This window comes from Tyto alba, unplaced genomic scaffold (assembly GCF_018691265.1).
Source record: "Tyto alba isolate M040663 unplaced genomic scaffold, T.alba_DEE_v4.0 Super-Scaffold_23, whole genome shotgun sequence".
In the NCBI taxonomy this organism is placed as follows: Eukaryota; Metazoa; Chordata; class Aves; order Strigiformes; family Tytonidae; genus Tyto; species Tyto alba.
Window position 1 is genome coordinate 24,638,151 of NW_024881297.1, and position 27,100 is coordinate 24,665,250.

A 27,100-nucleotide genomic window follows, 5' to 3' on the forward strand; every position below is an offset into this window, starting at 1 on the left:
TAAACAATTTTTTATTTCATGCTGAGATTTCATTGAGAACAGCAGCAGTAGAGAAAGGTTGATGGATGCATATAAGGCTGTATTTTAAGTTTTGGCTCTGGACAATAGAAATAAAATGCACATAACTCAAATTATAAGAAATTGTAGGAATTATGAGGTCAGCTGTTATTTTAACATTCATCAGTGATGGGACAGTATCGCTTAACATGGAATAAGTTAAGCATTCAGAAGCCCTAATACTCTAAGGCTTGTCTTCAGGTTAGTAATACATCGCAGATTCTCTGCCATTTAAAAAAAAAAAACCCATATATTTAAAAAGAAGACTACATATTGTTTATGGGTAATGCACAACTACATCTGGAAAAGTGAATTCCATTTTACAAGGCAATAGCATGGAGCAACACCTGCAAGGGGCTTAATTTGAGTAAGGTCATTCAGAGTAAATGATGTAGTCATTCAGACCAAACCTGAGCAAGATACAGATGAAAATTAAAATACAGACAGGAAAGTTTTAACATGTGACCAGCTTTGTGCACCTTGCAATTTACCTACCTTTGACTACTCCTACAGGACAAAACCTAACATATGCTTAAATCTTTGTAGGACTGCAGATGCAACCAGCTCTGTAGCAGTTTCTTCTCTAGGTTCACCAGACATAATCTATGATCATAAAATTCATATGAAAGAAAGTATTTCTTATTACTCTAGCTGTGTACAGAACTGCATGTTTCTTTGAATCTGTCAAGTGATCTTTTAAACATCTCCATAACCTGAGTGCCATACTGTTAACCACGAGATCTGTTTTGAATTTGAAATAAGAAAAAGGTGGGGGGAAGGAATGGGACAGGAGGGAGAGATAAATCCTGTATTTTTCTTTATATTTTACAAATTTTATTACTTCAGTCAAAAAATGTGACTGAAGCAATAAAATGTTACTGTTGCTCAGTGTAATGGTATGTGTTTGAAATACAACCCATTTGCTCTTCATTCACTTCATCAGAGTTTTGGCAACCGCTAGAGGCTTCAAGTATGTGTGTAGAATATTCTTTATGCTATCATATCCATATTATTTCTCCACTTACCATTTCTTAATGAGCTATTTTTAACAGTTGCCCACTTACCAATTTTCTATTTATGGCTATGTGCCTTCCTCTGCCTAAAAACATTTAATGAGATTTGTTTATGAAACTGCAATGCTTTGAATGCTGGCAGCAGCTACAAGGGAGAGATCAGAGACCATAGGTGCAGCTCGTCTTCCAAGTCCCTGTCCTGATTACAGACTGATGGTCACTGCCAACTCACATGAAATATGGTCAACTATGCAATCCCAGCTATTATGCAGATGACAGGACACAGCTTGAGTTTATATCATGACAGTGCTCCATTGACTCTCTCTCTGACACTAGGGACACCACCTCCAGGAATCATGGAAAGCAAGGGGAATGCTGAAGAGGTAATATATTTCAAGTTCAGCTGGGTATTTGGGGAGCTCCAAAAGACAGTGTGGCAAGCTGATATTTAGCTACCTTGTTTATCCCTTGTTCTGGCTCCCTCATATTTATCTAGCTGTTTATGGACACCTAAAAACTCCAAAAGCTGTTTTCTTTGGCTCTGAACTACAGTCTATAAAATACTACTCAGCAAGGGGATCATATCTGTGTTCTTTAATGCCTAGCCAGGTGCTCTTCAGAGTTGGCAGCAGTGCCTTTACTGATAGCTTTGACTTCATTTTACATCTTCTCCTTTACTACTACAATGCAGACTGCTGTTCAGCTATTGCTCCCTTTAAATCATGCATGATTTTGGCTTGTGGTAAAGGTAATTCAAAGACTATTTCCCCCAAGCAGGATGCCATACCTGCTAAAAGCAAATGAACAAAAAAGCTGGGAGTACAGAAATTCCCATGTAATTAAAATGAGATTTTTTTTTTCCTGACTTCTTAGTTATCTAAAGGGTGAGAATTATGTTTTGTCAGAGCTTGAAAAACTCCATTTCTAAAACCGGCAGAAGATCAGTACAGGAAACACTGCAGAATGGTCCTATAAGTCTACACCTGGGTGCAACAGTCAGTATTGCATTGCAATATTTTTGGTGTATTGATTCCTAGTGCACCATTAAAATAAAGGACAAATTGCAGATTTTGATATATTTTCCTTAGAAGAATGGCAATAAGACCAAGACAGCAATTTCCCAAAGCAAACCCTGTCAGAAGAACAGGGGATGAATCTCTGCCACATAGTTCTGCAAAGGACAGGGATTTTAATTCTGGCCAATTTCAGTAATTTTTTTAATGTTACATTTCCTGCTCACTGACAAAGTTCAGTGATGATCACAGCTCCCATCCCATTTCCATCTTATTAAACCGCACGTTTCAATTGAATTGGGTTATGGTGAGTGACTTACTGAAAGTTTCTTGTGTACTTCTTGTTTCCCCTACAGCTTCATATGAACAGCTCAGTAGATATCTGTGATGTGACAGCTGCCAAGAAGGGCCATGTTCCTGGAATGCAGCACAGAATGCCATCCACAGCACAAGGATCATCTCTTCACATAGCCAGGAAGGGTACATAGACCTTGGCTCAGTTCAGACACGAGAGCTGACACAAGAGGTTATCTATTCACCAGAGTCACCTAGGAAAACTTGCATACTATGACAAGGTCTCAGTAGGGTACTCATCCCATTTCAGAGAAGCAAAATAGGACATTAGTGCCTAGGAACCACTGTAAAGGCATTTTAAATAATCTCCAACAACCTTAGAAGAAAGCATGGAATAGTCTTTTCCAAGAATTGTCTGTTTTTTCTGCAAAATTTGGCAGAAAGCAAATATGTAGCAGTGGTAAGCAACTGAATTATCAACCAATAAAAAGTGAGTAAATTTACAAGGATGGTGTCTCAGGCTAAACAGAGATAAAAGAAGCTTTTTCATTGTCCAAGCACAGCAGAAAAGTAGAAACTCTTCCATTTACCTTCCAGTACATCAATAATATGCAGCTTTTATTCCCCTGAACAAAACAGTTTAATTTCACATAACTTGCATGGCATTCAGAAGGCACCTCTTGTCTCACTGAGTAAAATCTGTGATGTGGCACATTTACATAAATGACAACTTGCATTCAAGGAACAATAACAAAACTCATAGGAAATGTAGAAATAACCAGTTTCCCCAAAATTTTCATAGTATACATTTCCCATAAAATAACCTGTTCCACAAAGAGTTCTGAACAAAGTCATTTATAAGGAATACTCTAATTTACTGATCATCTTCTCTGAAGTTAAGCATTTTTCTCTATTCCATCAGAGTAAAGCAGAACATGGATCACTAAAACCAGTATTTTGGGGAAAGAACATGTTGTATAAGACCACCATAATTTTATGCATGTTTGCAGCTATATGGGGGTAGATAAAAATGGCAAAATAGGTAATTTCCATGACATGTATACATGGGCACTATCCCTTGTTGACCTTGGCAATATCTCAAAGGGAAGCTTTCAAGGATTAACTGTTCAATCAATCAGATTTTATGACATACGCCAACTGGCTCCACAAATGTACTTGCAATCAAATTGCAGGAATAACAATAAAAAAAGATTTAACCTATTGTTAGCTCTTGCGCCAGAATGCACACAGAAAAGTTGCACACTTCGGAAGGAACCACCTCTGCATTTTAGAAACTGCTCACCTGCCTCAGCCTGTAGCAAGGGTAGACTGTGAACAGCTTCTGCATAGGTGTTTGAAGGTATGCTCAGATATGAAAGTGCCCTTCGGCACCCTGCTCTGAGCACACTGAACCAGAGCTAATGAGGACTGACCTCTTTGCAGCCACAGAACAAAATCCTTCCAAAGTGCATACGTACCCCCAGTGCTCATTTTGAAACTCAGGAGAAGGCTACATACATGCAAAAAAATGGAGGCAGAAAGAAGATGCAGCCTGAAAGCAAGCTTGTGCACAGAACAGGGTCTATCTTATTTCTGGACTAATAAAATTGCATCAATAAGCCCTAATCAGGGCTGTATGCCCCTGGAGATTGTTATTGTATGCACAGTCATGCTATAAAAAGACAGTGCTGCCCCCAAAGAGCTTAAAACTGAAAGACAGTAGCAAACAGGTACAGAAAGACAGCAACACACCCAAACCGGTTCCCAAATAATGACAGTTATCAGACAAGTGGAAATATGAGATAAAGAACATGATCTACAAGCTCTTCTTTTAGCAAATAAGAATTCTAACAGGAGAAGGGGAAGAAATTGACTATAAATTCTGTTCTACAATATTTCCTCAGTAAGAACAGAGCCTGTCATGACTCAACAAGGTGTGCTTTATTTCACACATATAAGCAATGCAATTGATTCCAGGTGATGTTAGCTTACTTCAGGTTAAGAAAATGCATAAGTGCTTTGTTGAGTGAAGGCCAAAACCCACATATTTCATTGCAAAATATTTGAGTGGGATTAGGACAAACAATGATAGTCTTCTCATGCTCAGAGAATCCCACAGAAAGTCTCACTGAACCTAGTTACTCAGTGGTGACAGCTATTTAGTATCACACTTCAGCTATTTCTAATACTCATTCTGTAGAATAAAAGCAGCTAACAGAGAGCTATCTTATTTAAGGGATGGAGGGGAGAGATTTGGTAAAAAAAAAAAAAAAAAAAAAAAAGAAAAGGTAAAGCTGGGATGCTCTGGTCTCAGATTCTTCTCACTGTCTTCACCTTCTAGGTCATGGGCCAGCTCAGAGCATGAGCCTGGAAAAATCTTTCTACCTTCCTACTTGAGTCATACTAGGATATAGGGTTAATCTGCCATATATAAAAAAATATATCAAATACCCTTGTAATAGATACTATTAATATATGCAAATTATCCTATTTATTTTTCTTTAAAATATTAATAATCTTCATTTTAGCACTTTGTATCAAATATCTTAATGAAAATAGATTAGCCAAACTTGATATTTGTGTTTGATTTGTTTCCCATTCTACTAAGGCTGCAATTGTAGCTAGCAAGTCCAAGAATCAGAGTTAAAAACTGTTTGACATGAGCAGCAAGTAATCATTCACAGCCCATAACTTGTCCTAGATGACAGTTGTGAAGTCATCTTGGACTGCAAAAATTACAGGTTTATTTTAACAACTTTGCCCCCATATTTGTAAAAAAAAAAAAAAAAAAAATTCTTGAGGACCCTTCTGCAGCTATAGCTTTCCCACAGTTTTCTGTGGGGCTTTCCAGACATTGGAGTGGAAAAAGTCAGGTTCCTTTGAACAATGCAGCACCCTCTCCTCTGTAGCACTGAGGAGGAGATTATTAGCAGAGTCAAACCTTGGGAACACCAAAAAAAAAAAAAAAAAAAAAAAATCTCTTTTTCACTCTGTTACCTGTATATTTTTATGTCTACTTTTGAAACATTCACATTGACTAAAGTCATTGCAAATCCAAAAGGAAAAGATGCTGAACTATATATATGATTATAATAAGGAATATACTATACTGGGAATTATTAAGATGAATGTTTGAAGCATGAGTTTGTGTTGTTAGTAGATGGAAGTGAAGAACCATAAAGTAAATCAGGTCTGGAGGTCATCTGTTCCAACACCCCACTTCAGACATGGCCAGAGAGATAGAATTCATGAAAATGAAAGGAAATTCAAATATGCACTGATGCTACAACCCTTTGATATCCAGAATTAAATGAGAAATTTACTTCTTTCTCATAGAGTAAATAAATTAACTCTCTATATGTCGTCTTATTAGAGCACTTTTTCATTTATGCTTTACCAGATGTTGCACGGACAAGCAGAAACCATGTAGTCTTTGCCTCAAGCTGCTTACAGTTTAGACTTAGGTAAAACTTAGGTGAAGTAGTTGAAAAGCTCTGAAGCAGACTTAATTTCTTTTAAGAGAGATCAATTAAAAGAGCCAGAATCAGAGTTCAAAATTACACATATAAACATGCACACATGTACATGAGAAATAAAGAACTTTTCCTCACCTCAACATATTTTCCAGCTAAACATCTTCCAGTAAAAATAGCAACTTATTGTTGAGTGATTTGTTCAAAAAAATGTTCTGCATAACTCTATTAAAAAAAAATAATGGGATAAGTTCATTCCTCTTGTAACTCTACTTACTTTCCAGTCTCTACAATCCAGACACTTGGGGAGGGGGAGAAGAAGAAAAAAGATGGAAGAGAAATCAAGAATATTTCAAGCATAGTCTTTGGCAATAACTCCAGATTAAACCGATAAGTCTGCAGACTGCTGTGCATTCTCCATCACAGTCTTTAAAAAGTGAAACAACCTTACTGTACTTCCAAAAATAATATTCAGAAAATAAGATTAAAGATAACAACCCAATTTTATAAGAGTCCTGACAGTTAATTCAAAAATGAAAACCATTGCCTTGCCTTTTCACTGTGCTTTTCTTGTCACCTTACCAGAGCTAAAGCCTCTGTTACTGGAGAGAAAAGATTTTTAAATTATCACTGTTATACACTACAAAATAGTATTTCTTGACAAGGGAGAGTAGCTATCCTCAGATATTCACTAGTGCAAAGAACACTGCCATGGTATGAACTGTAGTTCAGCTGAGAAATTCCCACGCAAGGATAAGTAATCCTTTTCTCTAGGAACACAGACACCTTCGCCTGTGGCCCTCCTTCGGTTTCCCTAATACAACCTCTTACACATACACCCTATCTTCTGCTTCGCCGCTGCTACCAGAGCTCAAATGTTGCAGAAGTAATCGTTTCGCTCAAGCATCATTAGGTTTTTCCTTATATACATGAAGAAAAGGAGGCACAAAAACATGAAGGTTAGTTAAATTAACATGCTGTGAGTGAGGAAGGAATCAAATTTACTTCCTGACCCCAGGCTTTCTTGAAGCTTCCTTCTATGATGGTTTTTACCCCAAAGTTCTTTTGGAAAGAGAATAAATTGAAAAATATTAAAGCATGGTATTTCCAAAAATGAAGGAAAGGAAGAAAACGGATTGTGCCTAAGTCAACAATCCATCCAGAGCTTGGGCTAAAGCCTAAGAGGTCTGTATGTATGTCAGCAGCCCGGTGGTTTTAAGGAAGAGCTATAATACCCATTTGCAAAGTGTACGTTATCCGTCTCTGCTGAGATGTCCATGCACACTAGCAGCCACTCTCCTTTGCTCCATTTTCTCCAGTGGAAGAGTAGAGGATCTGAAGACTTTGGCAAAGCAGGTGGAAAACATAGGTGCCTTGATAGAGCTTTGTTTAGTTCACTTTGTTAAAAAAAAAAAAAAAAAATCTTATGAATCACATTTTAAATACATTAAAATGGCATTAAGCTTAAAAAGTCAAGCATTCAAAGATGCAGGAAAACAGCAGAGTTAGGGTTTTCTTTGCAAATTAAATTGGTCTCGTAAGACGTAAGCATTACAATGCTTATCTCTGTTCTAGAGGTGCAGACTTTCATTACTTTATCATTTACTTCTCCTCTCTCCTCCCCCCCCAAGATAAAATGCTGCCTGCCACATTTCAAGTGGAAAAGCACAGACTGTAAGTTTGCCTTTTTTTTTTTTTCCCCCCAGTGAGGAAAGATGCAGGACATTTTCCCTTTGTTACGTGAACAAAACAATGTTATTTGCTGTCAGCTCATTCTAAGAAGTAAACCAATTTAAGTTTGGATGAAATCCCCCCCTCCCCACCTCTCCTGAATGAAGACACCCATCTGGAAAATCTCAGCCTAAACTATTTAGGCTTTGGCAGAGTTAACACAGACAGTTAAACACATGACCTTCTGGCTGAAAGCGTTAAGCAACCTTAAGCATAGGTAGCGTTAGCAGCCCTGTCCATCACACATAAACACAAACAGAAGAATGAGATCGTAATATTCTGAAGTTTTTACAGAGTGGGAAGGAGATCCACTGTCAGAGCTGTGCGAGGAATATGTTTAATGCCTCTTCCAGCCAATGCAATGGCATCCTTCAGTAACAGGATTAACAATAGATATTTGCACATTTTCCTACAACAGCTCTGCCAAAGAAACTTGGCTCTGGCCTTCCAAATCTTCTATCATACCCTCAATTACTCTACCCTGTCTCCGGGAAAACATAAAATATTCCTTTCCTCAATATATGCTGAGGAAAAGGTTTATAAGCAGGTTTTTTCTTCTGCACACTTATGCAGCTTTCATTCCCATTGAAAGACTAGATTTGGCAGAAGTTCAGTGTCCCAGAGATGCTCCTTTTCTCTTCCTTGCACCCATTTACTATTTCTCTGGATGTTATTCCACATCAGGTGTTGCTTTGCACTAGAACATACAACTACAGTAGTCATTCCTCCTCTGATCAATAAAAGGAGATTCCTTCTATGCATTCAAAAACCACATTTAGCTAATTTAGTCACAAGTTACTGAACCAGTTGCAAGAACTATCAGGGAAATGCACTGTATCTGTCTTATGCAACATATGTAATAAATGGTGCCTTCTACCTCTCAGAACTATGATCTTCAGAATCTCAGAAATAAACAAATTATCCAGAAACTTTTTCTTAGCTTAGTATTATTCAATATAAGATTATCAATACTAATAGATGGCTTCATTTTGGTTTTTGGTTTGGTATTTTTTGTTTGTTTTTGGTTTGTTTTTTTTTTTAAGAGAGGGAGCACTGCTACTTTAAAAGAATTGAAGCCAGGTGAACGGTAGGAACATGAAGGTAATGTTCAATGATCATCAAAACACACACATTTATGTCAAGCAATGCCATGAGGAAAAGTCATGTCCTTCCTCCCTCCCACTCTTCCACTGAAGAATAGGCTTGAACCAGCTGAAATTGGCTCCCCTCAGCTTGGGCACCCTGAAAGCTGCTCTGCACTGCGGCTGTACAGGGGCAGGACCACCAGCAGCTGCAAGAGCTCCGAGCGGGTGGCACCTGCACACACATGGCTCAGCAGCCACAGGAGCACTGAGGAGCTCCTTGTCTAGACCTTTTCTCCCTCTTCCTTGTGCTGGAAAGGAGCTGAGTAAATTCTGCAGTAAGCAGGGTCGAGTAATTTTAAATTTAACACTCACCAGGCTTCATTGCTGGGGCTTCCCAGGCTGCGAAGCACACCTCCCCCCATCCTGCTCTAAAATCTGCGTAATTTATATTCATCCCCCATTTCAACATTATGAACAAAGTAAGAAGGTCAATCTGGTATGGAGACAGCCTTACAACCAAAAGTTCATTTCAAACCATTTTTCACTTTGGGGCATGCCCTCCATTTCCAACAGGATGGTTCAAGTTCACGGCCTAAATGATCTTGATGACTGGCTTCTGGGTCTGCGAGCCACATCACCTGCCTCCGGACATCAGCAGAGGTCCATGAAATCACCCCCTCCACCAGGATCAACACCTCTGAGCAGCCTCTGTGCTGTTTCATGTAACCACTTCTAGGCAGCCACAAGGTCATTTGGTTGAAGAGGGAAATGTTTGGTTTGTGTTGGCTAAAATTAGTCAGCGGGTGCAAGGTATTCTTTTACTTTGCTGTTAGCAGCTTGAGAGTAGCTAGATGTTCTAATTGGAAAAATTATTAATATAATGAAGAAATATCTTCCTTTCAAAAGTGTCATGTCCTCCATGTGGAACAGCACTCATAGTTGTCCTAGATAGGGTAGGATTTTAAACACAGCAGGAGAAAGGCTCTGGTTTTGGACTTTTCTTTTTTAATAAATTTTAACAAGTTACTACATTAGGTTTGGTAACTATTGTCCAGATAAAAGTTAACTGGGAAAAGAGATCTTAGGAGACAAAAAAAAAAAAAAACCAAATCAACGATCAGTTTATTCTGCATTTAGTCTTTCTATTAGAAAATAAAAGAACAGTCAACTTTTTTTACTTTTTTTCCTTCTCCAATGCTTACTCATCATTTTTATTTCCTTGAGGAAAGCAATTATCTAATAAACTGCATGCAGAAGGGAAGAAAAGAAATGCACTTACCATATAACAGAAATAAGTAGCAAGAATTTATTTTCTTTGTGGTATGATGATGTCACTTTGCCATCTGCAGCCAGCTAAACATCAGGGTTTCCATAGAATACCATGTCATCTCACAGCCCACGCAGAGCTTTCCTACACAGGCTGCCGCACAGGCTGCAGCGCTGAAGAGTTACTCCCTGGGACCATTTGCTCACAAGTCCCTGAGCTGGTTTAGGCTACAGCAGCTTTTCTACCACTGGCCTCTTGACAGAAGGCCTTTGCCTGTAAAACATGCCAGCAGAGCTCTTGACAAAACAGGACTAGTACCCTTAAACCTATGTATATTTGACTATGTGTTGATATAAGCATCCCTTTTCACAGACCTTCAACCCTATGCACTCCCTAGATGTACAATTATTAAGGACATGGAACAGTCCATTGCAAGCAAAGTTTGACATTTAAAAAAACAACTTTTTGTTATTTTACCCATCACAAAACCAGAATACAAATGGGCAGCCAGATTTCTGTTTCTCTTTGAATCATACCTTCCCTCCCTTCTATGCAGCCAGTTTCCCTCGTCCTTGGCAAGTCCTGATCTGTTCACTTTCCTGCTCAGCTGGCTGGGAACATGCAGTGAATTCACACCTATTTCTGTGTGTTCTCTTTGGAGATGTCCTGTTCTTATTTCAGATGCGTCTGATTTCCTCAGAGTTCAGTTCCAAGGTGGTCTCATCTGAATGGGAGACGCAAAGGGCAAATGAAAATTTATGGAAGATATTTAACCCTATTCTGCCAAGTATCAAGGGATTACACTGATGATACTGCAGCATCATAGTTGTCAGCAGGGATGGATAATGAGCATGTGGACAGATTCCTTGCATTATAACAGACTCAGGATAGATTTTGCACATGGGAAAGAATACTTTTCTTTTTTTTTTTTTTTTTTTTTTTTCCACTCACTAAACATGAAGTACAGCATTCAGCCTATCTGTAAAATGAGAGTTCATATCTCCATGAAACTCATTATTCTCTCTTTCAATAATTCTGCCCAGGATAATCCAGTACTCGGGATTAGTAGTACTGAAACTCTGAGAGCTAGAAAACTGCTTTATTATGAGGCCAAGTGATGAAGAAATAAAAAAAAAACCACAGCTTGACAGACTGACATTTGCACCCTGATACATTAGTACACAATGTTGGTTTTGACATAACCTGAAGTCTTAGTGTAACTATGCAACATCAGAAATTAATGGCTTCCTATTTCTATTCATTCTCCTTTCACTTCAGAAACTGTTTCATTAAACAGATAGATGACTGACTTTTCTCTAATTCACCAAACCACACAGACTTAAACAACAGAGAAATCAAATTGAGTCAATCTATTACCTATTATTCAATCTATTTCAAGAATTTGCATGATCTAAACCATATCACAAATATTCTGAGTAACAAGGGCTAGGGGGGGAAAAAACTGCATCCCTCAATCTTTCAACATAGGCAGAATATTGTGCATCAAATTAAAGACTGCTGCAACACTGACACAATTCCGGCATTACATCAGTAGCATCAGTTTTTACAGCATGGAAAAATCAAGCCCTGGCACATCAGTCCACCTTTATCAGCCAAGATGCCTTCCCAGTTTTTCTCTTAGCATAAATCTCAACCCACAAAATACGAAAGTTAAAGGTGCAGTCTTCTTTACAGAATCAACCCTGAATTTGGCAAGACTTGAAAAGCTTTAAATGATTAACTTCACATCTGCTTCCACTTGTTGGCATTTTTTAATTCTAATTGAAAGAATGAAAAGCTGTAAACTGGATGACAAACATGGACATCAACCATTAATGTTTCTGCTTGTGCCACACAAAACAAGAATTCCAGTTTACTACTGTATTTTTAGATATTGCTTGTTCATAAGCAACCTTGTGTGCTCACCTGTGGGTTTTGAACTTGATTGCAGATTGACTGTGATTACACTTTGCAGTTGCTCCTGGTATAACATTTTCATGTCCTTTCAAAAAATACAAAGGATCTTTACATTCTACCATTAGATTCGCAAAAGGCAGAAGAGTGGTGGATTTTTTTTATTTGTCTTTTTTAGAAAGAATAAATGTCTCAGGATCTTTCTCTGTATCAGAAGATGTTGCTTAGGAAAAAATAAAACAGATTATAACAACTATAAAAGGGGACATGGAGCAATGATAGAGAGGTGTTGAAGTGCAGCTGCTGCTTTCATCATCTTTGAGGAGGGAGCTATAATGGAAAGGAAACTTGACATACGTTCTTAAAATCCAGCCTGTAGAAACACTGGAGGAAGAACAAATCCAACAGTATAGATTCCCCAAGAATAAACAATGGGGTGAGTGACCATACCTTCCACTGTGGGAAGGTATAAAGGGTCCAAAATTAACCAAATCACTGAAAATTAAAATAGAAATCCACATCTAGATGCTGGAGGCAAACAAACTGAATCAGGAACAAAAACACAGAATTTTTTTCAATAGAACTAGTAGTCAACCAACGACAGTTATTTCTTGGCATCCTTTCACAGACTAGATAAGTTTTTTTTTAAAAAAACTAAAATAGGTAACGGTAACCTGAAAAGGTATGGACCTCAATATGCATCTAGTGAAAGGGAAAAATATAATGACCTATAACAGCTAGGGCCTCAAGGAACCTTATTTAAATAGTCTCTTCTCAGCCTACAAGTCTTTGAATAACCTCATCAAGTTCAAAGAACAGAATAAGAAAAGGTTAGGGATAGCTGCTCCCCTACAAAACTATAACACTGCAGTTTATTTCTAAGTATTGCTAACCCTTTACTTAAGTGATTTTATCCACAGAACATAAATAGGTCTGGTCCATAGCATCTAGCCATAAACCCAACTCCTTGGGGCATAGAAACAAGTCCACTAAAACCAGTGAAATAACATCCACACCAAAAGAAAGACAGGCTAGTTGTCTTCTCTTTAAGAATTTTTTTTTTAATTATTTATGGTCTAGTCTTATTACAGCAACATTCTACAGAATTCTGTGTCAAAATATTTATTAAAGGTTGTATATTCTCAAACTGTAGGTGCATGGTATCAATAAAGTATGCAGTGAATGTAACCTTTGTCTTCTAACCCATGTTTGCAAGTGACTTTCTAGCATTCCACTGAACAGGTGAGAAATGCACAAACTGACATGCAAATAATGCAGCAATCGGACACTCCAATCTAGACTACAGAAGAGACACAAACATATGAAAGAAGCTGTTGTAGCTAGTCAAAATATTCCATTGAAGATAACTAACACTTTAAAACATTTCATCTGAGAATACATCTCGTTTCAGCTGTGGGCAGTTTTTGGTCCAGAAGCTGGATTCTACACTCACAAAGTAAATAAATGAGCTAACAGAACAAATAATACAATTCACCTAATTGAATCCCTCATTGTTGAAACCAAATAAAATCTCCTTAATCATGCCAATATCTGTGATCATAACTACTTTGGCGACTTCTGAGTCCAGGCTTTTTTTTGTTAAATACCAGCAGTCAGCCACACAGCTCATCACATTATTAAAATAAATTAATAAAAAAAATAGAATCTAATCACAAAGCAAACACTCTGCTACAGCATCTCTGTTGAGCAAAATAATACTGAAGGACCACAGCCTCCTCAAAACATGCATGAAATTACCATTGAGATCTGCTGGGACTCAGCGCACAGTGAAAGAGCAGGATGTGGCCTCACAAAGCAAACTGCTTCAGAGTGGCTCATAAACAGCACACCAGCTTAGGGGTCAATCCTGCACCTCTTGCTCATACAGAAACCCCACCGGTCAGCAGGATAGTTTAGTCTGGAAAAGGACTTCAGGAGTCAGATATTTATGCTATTAAAAGTCGGATTAAAATGGATGCAGATTTAGACTTTTATTTATTTAGATTTATTTTATTCATTTAGATTACAAAAAAATTATTTCCTTAAACAAAATCTGCGAAGTGTTATAGTATTAGGCTATGTCCCCTCTTCCTTGTACTTCATACTTATTAAATGCTGAGTAATATGAACCTAACCATATCCTTTCCTTTAAAGCTAAAAAAAATCTGGATATTCTCCCTATCAGCAAATAAAGATAAGAGTAACATGCTGAAAATGCCAATTTTACTGCATATTTCAAGAGGTGATAACCTACTTTCATGGCAAATTCTCTCTTCTCTATCCAAAAATCAATAATTTAACCATGCTCTCTTTCTCGAAAAGAGCTGGAATTTTCTGAAAATATGAATTACAAAGACATCTCTGTACTATTACAAATTTATGACATTTCAAGAGCACAAACATGTTGTAATTATGGCATAGTGGGAAATGAGTAAATAGCCAACTATTTGTGGTGGGAAAGCTTTCAGGAAAAATAAACTTATGCAAGTACACATGAAAATGCTGAAAACTAATTGAAGAATGTGAAATGAGAGTGCTTTTGTACCTATACAAAGGTTCATATTCAGCCAAGAATTCCACTTGAAGGGATGGAGCCTACAATGACTGAATACATGACATTTACAAATAAAAACAGCTGGTTATGAGGAGTCTCTTAAAGCTAATCAATTTTCCAATATATTTTATTATGGTTGTCAAAAATCCAATGAGGCAGGTTAGCAGCATGTAGATATAAAAAAAAAAAAAAAAAAAGACAGAAAAAAGCCACACCATGGTAGCTGACAGTTTCCCTTGATTAAAATAAGGATACTTCATTATGAGCATTAAGCATTGCTTGATGAGTTATGTAAAGTTTATGATTTTTCATTTATGCTTTAGAATCTTAACCACATTGTCTCACTTATGCATAATCCATCAACCCAGGTGACAAATAGTATTCTATATTTACACACCAGGAATATACAAGGAGCATACTGTATTAGCAGCTGAAACTACAAACGCCACTGTCAATCAAACCGGCTGGCATAGGACCATATTTCTTGTCACCAAGAGGCTTAAAGCAAAGAATCTGTGCCTAATTCTCTTAAACCTTACAGGTCAAAAGGTTTTAAAATTATTTTTGACACCATTTCTTTGCTTTGTCAACAGGCCTGAGTACTTTTTAACATGTAAAGGATATCAAAAAGCTGCTCATTGGAACAGTCGGGCATTAGCAATTTATGGGTTTAAAGTCTGGAGTGCACAGTAATTCCACTGGTATAACAGCATGCCATTCTGGAATGAGAGGATGGAGATGTGGTTGTAGGACTGTAACTTATTAATGCAAAACCTCCAAACCAATCACCCACAAGCTGGGCAACCAGCACTTGCTGAGCCAAAGCCACCTCACAGCCTAGAGCTGCACCATAGCACAAAACACCCTGTTATTGTGCACAAGCTGTCACACAGCCACTTTCCTTTCCAGCAGCTTAATGCCCGTTTCAAGGTCTTGCTCCCCCCACACACTCCCAAACATGCATACGAGGTCCCTAAATTGGCAGCAGTGATGTCGTCCTCATTTGTTGAACTACTCTGCACATAAAGGACAACCACTACCCTTGAAAAATTGAAGCGCTTCAAAATTTTCAGAAGCCCAGCTGTTTGAGCTTTTCTTACTAAAGAAGTGGTTTTGCAGCAGGACCAAAGCCGCAGCTGAAGCTTTGGCCCCGTGCTGATGGGCCAGCAGAAGGAAACTCAGTTCCTTCCCAACAGAGTTCACAGTCCAGAAATTCTGAAAATACTGAATGACTGAAAAACAATCCCCCTACGCAAACTGCTGGCTGCAGCTCTTGGGGACTGCAGCCAGCATCTTCAACTCTCTGCCCAGCACTTTCAAGACACAGTGCCTGTGATCTGGCGAGGAGCGGAGACATGCCATGCAGCAGGCAGAACGGCACTGCTCAGAGCCAAGAGCTCACAGTGGTGGGGCACTGACCTGCTGCCTAGAAATGACTACACAAATCTCCTCCTAGTTCGTCCAGTAAAAAAATCCTGGTGCATCCTTCCAGTAGAGTGGAAAGCTTTCCTGGCTGAAAATAAAGACAGCAGACTGGGCTGAGAGATGCTGTAAGAGACGAAAAAACTTACATGGTTAAGAGAAATAAGGTGAGACTTGAATAACTGTGGTGGGAGCTTGAACTAGGTGAAGTGAATATAGGTTTTAAGAAGGAGGGGGGAAAAAAAGACAATAAAATAATGGGGGGGGGGGGAGAGACAAAATACCAAATAAAGAAAGGGTGGGAAGGATTCTAGAGGACAGGATAAGAAAAAAGGGAAATAGATTGTCTTTACATTGAAGAGATCATCCGGTGCCCCAACATTACATTCAAACACCAGAAAAAAAGCAAGCACTGAAGGAAGCTTAGAAATTCTGGAGTAGTCATGACTGTTTGTATTGCCCAGAGGTACTTACAGAGTCACAGAATCATTTAGATTGGAAAAGACCCTTAAGATCATCAAGCCCAAACATTAACCTAGCACTGCCAAGACCACCACTAAACCACATCCCTAAGTGCCATATCCACACATCTTCTAAATATCTCCAGGGATGGTGACTCAACCGCTTCCCTGGGCAGCCTGCTTCAGTGCTTGACAACCCTTTCAGTGAAGAAATTTCTCCTAATATTCAATCTAAACTTCCCCTGGCACAACTGGAGGCCATTTCCTATCACTTCGTTATTGGGAGAAGAGACCAATCCCCACCTCGCTAAAAATCTCCTCTGAGGCAGTTGTAGAGAGCAATAAAGTCTTCCCTCAGCCTCCTTTTCTCCAGACTAAACAACCCCAGTTCCCTCAGCCACTCCTCATAAGACTTGTGCTCTAGACCCTTCACCAGTTTCTCTGCCCTTCTTTGGACACACTCCAGCACCTCAATGTCTTTCTTGCAGTGAGGGCCCCAAAACTGAACACAGGATTCGAGGTGTGGTCTCACCAGTGCTGAGCACAGGGGGACGATCACTTTCCCAGTCCTGCTGGCCACACTATTTCTGATACAAGCCAGGATACGATTGGGCTTCTTGATACTTCCCAAGACTTGTTATGAGGGGTCCCCCTCCCTTTTTCAGGGAACAGAGATTTGAGATGCTGTAACAAAGGGTATTACAAAACTATGAACGCTATATGAAAATGAGCTTCTTGCACATGAACAAAGATGATGCCTTGGCACTAGAGAAATCGGTGGTGCTTTGAATGTCATAAAGGAGGTGGTGATGATGAGAACAGGTGCTGGTGTCTCTGCACCTTTGCTTCACTGCAGAGCTATGATTGCCAAAGACTATGCTCTTCCTCTGTTTCCAAAAAAACTATGCAACACTAACCTACAGCTGTCTCCAGGCTTTCCCAAAAGTTAAAATTTAAAAATATTATTATTAATAATAATAACAATAATAATATGTAGCCTGGAAGACCCCAGACTTGCTGGTGCGGATACCACCACATTCTTCCCCACCCTCACAAGAGTTAATTCTCCTGTCTGCCAAAATGCTTAGTTCAGACACTGGAGCAGAGAGAAAAGGAGGAGGAGGGAGGAGGAGAAAGGAGGGGGAGGGTAGCCAAGAAGACAACTCCATGCAACCTCCGGAAGTGCTCTGGGTCTGAATTTTGGCCCCCAGCCCAATGCTAGTGAGTACCACTGACTTCAGCTATATTAGATGAAATATTATCATAAGGTTATATCTATCTTCCTCCCTGCACTCTGTGTGTGCACTGAGTCTGTTTTTTATTTTGGTTAAGGGCAAGGACACTACATTCAACAACCTAAACCAAAACTTCTGATTAAAACAGTGTATTTCATCACAACATATGCACAGAGACATAAATATCTAGACAGACATGGATTTGATAAAAATTGTCATGAACCAAACCAAAGGAGAGACAATGAGCTGCAGAACACTACTGCAAACAAGGATCACAGCTCAGCCTTCCTTAACTTTACCCTGCTTGGGCTTCTCATCAGGAGAACAGATTACTTACTGCTCTTAGACCTCTTTTCCTTTGCCCCACGGTTTTACTATGTCAGCTTGCTGTACTGAAATTCAGAAAGCAGCACAGCCATGAGCTTCTCAGATCTCACTGTAAATGAAGAGATGGACACAAACCTCACCCCTAGGTCTGACCTTTGTAAGGGTTGCAACCTGTCTGTCAGGATAGGGTAAGTGATAGATAACAGCCCATCTAAAGGGGTGGGAAGAAGAGAGGGAATAAAATATATCTTCCATAGTGGGAAACAGGAGAGATGAAAGGCAGAGATAGAGGATTCCCATCAAGAAGTGAGGTGAAAAAGATGCACGTATCTTGGAAGCAGAGACTGCAAAGTTCATGAAAAGCAGGAGAAACAGAAACCCTCAGTGAGAACAGAAACAGTCCAGAAGAAGAAAGACAGCAGCCATATGATGAACCCATTCCAACTTCAACAAAAGGAAGTATAGGAATTTCTACTGTTACTGGAGCCCCCAAAAAATTCAGATGTTTACAAGGTAGCTAAAACATTACTCTTGGTGGATTACAAAAATGTAGTTCAACTTAAATAACTTCTGAGCAACTTGAAGGTTTTCTTCTTCCCTCTAACACTGTTCTTTACCATCTTTATCTCCTTATTCCTGGATCAATTACATTTTCCCTTTTTTAATAAAATTAATGCTTCTGTTATAGTAAAAGAATTATATCCCTTTCATTAAAACTGAAAACGCCTTTTCAGCTCTTACTTTTCTCTCTCTTCCACCTTTAACATCTCCTGTGAGATCCAGTGTGCTCCTTTCATCCTTATTAGGTGACATTACAGATGGTTCTGCTTTAGTGTAATGAAAGTGTAAGCTATTCTGCTGATTTATAGTTGAATAATACATATATTGCTTACAATACTACAGTTTTATATGCAACATAGAACTGCTTTTGGTTCCTCAGATCTCTCTTCAAAAAGTGAACTAGAGCACATTTTCTATATTGAAGCAAAGGGTAACACAATTCGGTAGAAGGACAATTAAGAAGCAGCTGAGGATTACATTTCTGTACATATGTAAGAGAGCAGTCAGGCTTAGAGCCAAAAGAAAATTCAGAGTATTTCCAAGAAACTGGGAATCAGAAGAACATTGGTCATGTGGTGCCCTAGTTCAGCTTTGGAGAATTACAAGTTCCTTCCTTTTGTGGATGTGTCTTGCAATTGAATATATGTCACTCCCTGTTGCTGACTTTATATGGTGCCTTCCATGTCTTCCTTACCAAGATTTCTCTTGGTAGGGAGGCTCTCACTGCTTTCAGCTCTTTTTCAGTTAAAAGAATTGGACTGTAAGGTGCAAAATTCTTTGGAAATATTCCCCTTTGTTAAGAAAGGTACCAAGAAGTCTTACCTGCAAGAAAAACAAGAAACAAGTCACAAATTGGCAACATCAGCTTTCAGTAATAATACCTTTTCCATTCTCTAACTAATTCTGTCTAAATCTCAGGCCTTTTGCTTGTCTGAGTCTGAGATGTTTCTGATATAGATCACGCAGAAGAAACTCACAGACACAGAAGATCTGAAGGTAGTAGGCAATGCAGCAAGGCTGTCAGACATGTTAAGACAAATTCAACATTGTTTCAGTGTATACTTTGAGGGGGACCAGAGAGCAGGCTTTCATCCAAACCTATTGAATTCTGGTTCAATTTGACATTTAGGCTGAGGTTTGGACATGTTTTTATTTTTTTGGGAGTGATTCATCCAAAACTTTAAGTTATCCAGGAAAAAATGTGGGATTAAATTAATCCTAGATGTTAGTATTTAAAAAGGAAAAACCATGTTTAATATGATCTGAATGGCAGTAGAAACCTGAAGCCACAGAAAAATGATACATTTATGGGAACAATAGCATAAATTACTAAAATCAGAGCATCTCAAATACCAAAATATATCCAGAAACAGTCTCCAGAAGAAGGATCCTATATTGCACAGAACTGGCCAAGAAAGTAACTCAAATCTTGCCAGCACCAGGACAAAGCTGGAATAAGAGGTTCTTCACCAGGCATGTGCCAAATTAACCCCATTAATCCAGCTAGGTACTTCGGAACAGCTGCTTTTAGTTGCACACACAATACAGGCAGGCATGGAGACCCAATTCCCATTTACTCTTCTACACCCAGCCCCCAGTAACCCACACAGCATAAAAACGGCTACGCTTTCTTGCCAAGATCCAAGACTGGGATTTGAATCTGGGAGGGAGGGAAGGAAGGAAGAGAAACAAAGTGAAGCCTGCAGCTGGTTTGGGTCTCGGGTGGGAAAACAAAAAAAAACCAAAAAAAAAAAGAAGCCATAAACTATTCTTCAAGAAAAGATGGGCTCAGGAGTTTGGAAAGAGATTTCTGATTACATTGGAAAGATTAAAATGGTGATAACAAAATAAGTTTCAGAAATGGAAAATGGTCTGGAAAAGGAGTCTCCATATCTGCATATCTAATCTGTTTTTTTTAAAGCTGTCTAACCAAATGGTGATTCTGCACTGTAGGTTCCTATTAACAAATTCATAAGGAAGAATTGGGCACCCAAACATTTATTTCCACAGTGAAAGGCACATTAAGTGTTGAAAAAATCATCGGTTTTGTTGATGTTTACATCATGAATAGTTAAGCTGTGGTAAAGTCTTAAGCGATCATTTCTGTTATGAAAAGCAATGATAGGACATTTGTATTTTGAAAGCATCTGAGTTTATCAGATTATGATTTTTAGCATATTTGTGGTCTTTCCCTAGAGCATATTGTTTGTGTGTGCATGTGCAGCTCAAGTGTTCCCATCCAGTTAGCCAAAGTGTGTATGGAAGGAGGTACTTTTATTTTCTAACTGAGGCTCTCCCTCTGTACATCATACACTGGGCCCTCCTCTCCTCAGCTGAGCCCCACAAGCCACAGGACCCTGCGCTGGGATCTGCGCTTCTCCTGGCCCAGACCAGCAATATCAGGGAGCCTTGAAATCCACCTTGCAAGAGTTCAAAGCCAGCTCAGTTTACTTTTCCACTGAGTTCTCCCCATCAGTTTGTCTAAATGCACTTGCTTCGATTCACTCCAACTTCCAATGTTTTAAAGATATGTAGGCTTAGCAAAAAAGCAAAGAGGCCCCATCTGATGATACTAGAGATTGTGGAAACCATTTAAGGATTCAGCAAGCCAACATAGCCCAGCAAGGCATGTGCTAAAGAGCTCTAAGCAGTCCTAAAGCACAGAGGTGACATATGTTACCACCATATTTGTCCCTTCGACAGACTGCTTAAAATGGGGGATTGACACCTGCCAGCCTCAAAATCCGGGTCCCTTATGAGATTAGGAAAGTCATTGTCATATTTCCACCACATGTGTGTGTTGGGGGAAGGAGGCTGCAATTGGTCACCCAAGAGGGGGAAGTAGCCTTGCAGGGCAGGCTGAAGACCATCCATTGCCCAGTACAACTTGCCTCCAATCCCTTTTCCTCTCAAAGTAATACACTACTGTAACATAGGACTTTTAACCAGAAAGACTACTAGGCACCACATGCTGACAATGCAGAGGGACAAAGTCCAGCTGCTGAGCAGACATCTTATGAAGGAATGCACTTCTGCGAACATTTGTGTGTGCACCCAGAGTGTCTTAAAAAACAGAGGGGTATAACCAAAACAGGCCCCTTCTTCCAACCTGTCAAGTCATATGCATTCAACATGCAATTCTCTGGTCTGATTCCCTCTTCGAGCTTCCCCCCACTGGCTCCAAATCTTATGTATTTCCAGCTGACTGCCATAATTGCTTTTTCCTCACTGCAAAGACGTGCATCAATAGAAACCACCCAGCAGACCGCAGAGTACCCAGTGTGTCAGGTCACTGAGTGGGAGAGAGGCAAGACTTAATCAGGATCCTAGATTCATTGAGGTCTGGTAAAAGGCAAGTTCTCCATCTGTAGCCAAGGGCCAGAGGCCGTCTCTGTGTCATGTCCCTTGCCAAGCACACATCCCATTCACCGCACAATCCTCATAGCACCTATGTCTCTTGGGTCAGAGGAACACAGCTACGCAGTCCCCTTGCTGTGACATTCCACGGGGAGAAGAGAAATGTGTTCCCAACCCTACCCCAATACCCTTTTATCCACCCCCATCAAATGAAAGCAGGACTGATTTTATTGCCAAAGTGTACCACTTCAGTTTTTCAGAAGGATGAGGGAGGACAGATTTCAGTTTTAGGTCACCACAATCAGTACCAAGTAAGAGGGTGATTTTCCTGCCTTAGGCCCAAATGAAACAGATGAGAAGACACTTCGGTATTTCCCTTCTTGTACAGAAATAAATACTTGCAATAACAGGTCCATTTCTGTAGTCTATAGGCAACCAGCCTATGGACAAGCTCAACTCACCAAATCTGTATGACTTCATGGATACAGTTAAAAAACAGAACTTCTTTGTTTAGATGAGCATGGCTCACGACAAAATTCCTCTGAAGTGAATTTACTGCCAGCATGAAATGCAGGTCAGCAGGTGGAGAGTCAGACCTTAAGGTCTGAACAGTTACCCTACAAGGTCAAGAAAAGGAATCCGTTTTCCCATATTGGAAGTCCATGTTCAAATACATCATCAGCCAAACCCTGTCCAGAGGCCAGTTCTCTGCCCCACACTCTCCATTTCACTCCACACTGAGCACAGTGGGGGCACTGAGAATGTACTGGGTCTGCACATCTGCTCCCTTATCCCAGGTGTAAGACAGCACAGGTACTTCCCTGCTCTCACACCTATGTGCTCTAAGGAAGTTACTCAGAAGGGCCCCCAGCTATTTATTTGGGAAGTTTAGCTCAATTTACTTCAGACACTTATGTCAGAGCACTCCCAGCAGAGTTCTCTGGTTCACTAGTTTTGAGTACTAGCAGGGCACAAGCAACAGTTATTTAGAAGCTTTGATTCTGGCACCCTTCAGCATTATGGCAGCTAATGATCTGCATTGCCTCTTTTGCAGCATATCATCATCACAAGACCCAGACCCACAGATTCAGGTCAACAAAACCAAGATTATCTCAGAAAGAGATATGCCCCAAAGCCTGTACATTGGGGTGCATCCCCCTCTGAGATAATCTTGGTGGATAAGTACACATACAGATATCTGTCTTAATGGCTAGAGCATGAAAAAATAATTTGCAGGTGTTTACACACATAAAGCTGTGCACACAAGGAGGAGACCGATTAGACACCTTTGCAAATCAGATCTTTAGGCAATGTAAGTTGAGAAATAGTAATGGCCAGGTTTGTTTACTCTGAACTAGTGAAGAGGGACAAGTGAGAGGGGCACGGTTTATACAGATACTCAGTGTTGGCTTCCAGAGATTGAACAAAAGTTAAATTGATATAATTACTAAAAATCCTTAATATGTCACTAGCAGCATGGAGCCCAGGAAATGCCAAAACACAGATGTCCCACTATTTTCTGTTTCCTTCATAAATCAAAAAGTTGTTTTTCTCTTTTAAGTCAGCCAGTGTTGGGTTGTGTTCACCCCAAAAATCAAACACCTGCTTTCTTACAATTTATGTTTTTGACTTCTACTCCACCACCACATCCCCTCCCCCCACCATTTATTTAAATACTGTAATGAAAATATAATTTCCAAATGTACTATTTGTTTTGACCTAAATTCCATTTGGCCTATTTCTCCCTGGTGAACAGACATCTGCTGTTCTAAATTTGCAGTGAATTTACTATTTACTCACACACAATCCCACTATTTTTAAAACATATTGTAAAATCAGAGGGTGCAAAGAGAAAGCTGCCGAGCGTGAGGAAATACAGGGGGAAGGACCTTCCAAAAGGTTGGAAGTTGAAGCAGTTGGATATATTTCAGACAAGAAGCAAATACAGGCACCACACAGAAAAAAAGGTGACGAAGTGAGGTATGCAGAAGGTGGTTACACCAGCTATTTTCTATCTAAATTCAAAACCAACAGGTTTATTCAAGTTTTTTGGTACCTAATAAATTCAAAATTTTCCAACAGAAGAAACTCCATGCAGTATATCGTTAGAACAAGGAATTATATGCAACAGGAAATAACAATAAGAACTGAGCAATATTCACACAAAATAAGGTAGCTGGATATACAGTTAGAACTGACAACTAATTTCAAAACATTATTAAATTGTATCCCATAAAGTTTAAGAAAAAATTATTTCAGGTTAAAAAGAAGAAAACTTGAAACAGATTATTCCACAAACTGTCTCAAAGTTCTTACCAAAAGCAGCAGTCACCTATCCTAAACTGGAACAAAAATCAAATTATGATCTATAATTGAGAAGATAAAAATACTGAAAAAGAGAAAATTTTGCCTTTTGTGCCAAATTCAAATCACAATGTTGTTGAGTCTTATCTTGTATATCTCTACTAATGACATCATTTTTCTCATTGCATCTCATCTCATGAAAAAGATTTCATTATAGACTAACAGATTAAATAACTTCAGGGACTATAAAAGAGTTGAAGAGGAAAACAACAAGCCAAAATCTGGACTAAGAAATACTTCCTGCTCACCTGCAGTGGGGTGAACAACATAACTGGTGAAGCTGAAGATTCTGGTAGCATACATCTTCACATCACAGTCTTATTGAAGAGATTATATGCATGGAAAATCACATTTCTCATGGACCATCTCTGCTGGAAGCTAGCTGAAGAACACTAAGGCTGCAAGGCACCCATGCAGAGAAAGTGCAGTAGGGATCAGTGGACAAAGAAAAGGACAGAAGAAGAATTAACGAAGGCATGGTCCTATCACCGAGATTCAAAATGACTGACTCCCTGAAACTGAGGAAACTGTAAAATAACCTAGTGGAAATGAAAGATTTAGGCAGAAATTGCAACTGAAAATTGAAATCCCTAGACACATAATCAGTGAGTTTTATTGATTAGGAGGAGAAGTACTTTGTCAAATCAAAAAGGGTTGATGGATTTAGAGAGGAAGAAGGGGAAAAAAGTAAGTTTTTCTGGTTGAAACCAAAGGATTAAAAACACTGCATAAATATACGGGTTGCAGATTATTTTTAAAACATGTTGGAAATTTAAGAGGGTACGGGAAATAGACACAGAAACATTTTAAGGACTGGAGAAAATGCTCAGACTTTAAAGGCTAAATTTGTTTAATTTATGTTGTGGTTTAACCCCAGCCAGCAACTAAGCATCACACAGCCACTGTCTCACTTCCCCCTGGTGGGATGGGGAATACAATCAGAAGAGTAAAAGTGAGAAAACTCATGGGTTAAGGCAAAAACAGTTTAATAGGTAAAGCAAGAGTCACGTGCACAAACAAAGCAATATAAGGAATTCATTCACTACTTCCCATCAGCAGGCAGCTGCTCGGTCATCTCCAGGAAAGCAGGGATCTATCATGCATAAAGGTTACTTGGGAAGACAAACGCCATCACACTCTGAATGCCTCCCGCTTCTTTCTTCCCCCAGCTTTATATAATGAGCATGTTGTCATATGGTATAGTTTATCTGTTTGGTCAGTTGGCATCAGCTGTCCCAGCTGTGTCTCCTTACCAACTTCTCATACACATCCAGCCTATGTGATGGTGGTGTGGTAAGAGAAGCAGAAAAGGCCTTGATTCTGTGTAAGCACTGCTCAGCAATAATGAAAACATCCCTGAATTATCAACGCTGTTTCCATCACAAATGTAAAACATAGTCCCATACTAACTACTATGAAGAAAATTAACTCTACCCCAGCCAAAACCAGCATATTCTCCACCCTTTATTCCATACCATTTACATCATGCTCAGGTCCCACACTATCCAATACATCCTCATTAATCACCACCCTTCTTCCCATCCTTTGATATAATACACAGGTAACATTCCCCTAGTCTATTGACTACCCTAGTGAAATATCTGTAAAACATCCTTAAACATCTGTTGAGCTCATTTATTACATGATTTTGTGTTCCATCTCAAAGGGTGGTCACTCAGGACAGGGGAGGTGGTGTGTCACATGGAGCTACTGGACACCAAAGCCAGCTCAGGTCAAGTCACCACTGTGCTTGCACTGCTTCTTATAAGGCTTGTCTTCCGTTGGTTCAGGTGGTTCCTGCTACAGTAATTCATATAACATACAGCTCAAATCCTGGCTTACAAGCATTTAAATGTTATATCCATTACAATCTCTAGCCCTGGTCCCTTTGGACCAGACCATTGGCTTTAACATTGCAATGAAGTCCTCCCCTTGTCCCTGTCCTGTCTTGGACGTATCCACAGACCATAATCTCTTAGGGGTGTGCCTGCTCCAAGTGGAGCCTTATGTATGAGCCACAGTGTCTCCAGGGTTATATCTGTTGCTGTATAGACTTATCCACTGACAACAGTAACTTTGAGGTGCACCTGTTCCAGCATGGCCTTCACAGGCTGCAATACCTTCAGAGGTATATCTGCTCCAGTGTGGCCTTATCCACGGCCACGGTCCCTCCAGGAGTGACCCTGCTCCAACATGGCCTTGCCTATGGCTGCAGTCCCTCCAGGGGTGTACCTGCTCGGTTGTGGGCTTATCCATAGCCACATGCTTTGAGGTGCTCCACCATGTCCTCACACACAGCCACAGGTGCTTTGACGTGTATCTTCCCAAGCATGGACTTATCCTTGGGCCACAATTCCTTCAGAGGTATACCTGTTGCGGCACAGACATAACCACAGCCACAGATGTTTTGGGATGTCCTGCTCCCACATGGACTCCATCCATAGGTCACAGTCCCTTCAACTTGAGTTCACATTGGAGTTCCAGCCTGTCCAGTACAGCAACACAGAAACAGCAGTGATGCCTTGGCCATCTGCCAGCCCATGCATATCGCCATTGCTGTTATCAAAATGTTCCCAGGAAGAACAGAGTAAGATGATAAGCAGTACAACAAGCAACAAAAATAAAAAGCAGCCATGAATGAGCACAAGATTTTAATTTACAGTAAGGCAAGCAAGGCCCATGGGAAGCACAGGAGCCTGTCAATTAATAACTAAACAGCAACAACAACTATAAATTTGATCTAGCACATGCCAATCAAATCTGTTGTTACCTCAAGCCCTTCGAGCCCTGCATTAGGCACCAAGAGAGACTGTTGTGGTTTAACCCCAGCCAGAAACTAAGAACTACACAACTGCTCACTCACTCAGCCCTGGAGGGATTAGGAAGAGAATAAGAGTAAAAGTGAGAAATCTCATGGGTTAAAATAAAGGCAGTTTAATAGGTAAAACAAAAGCTGCACCTTCAAGCAAAGC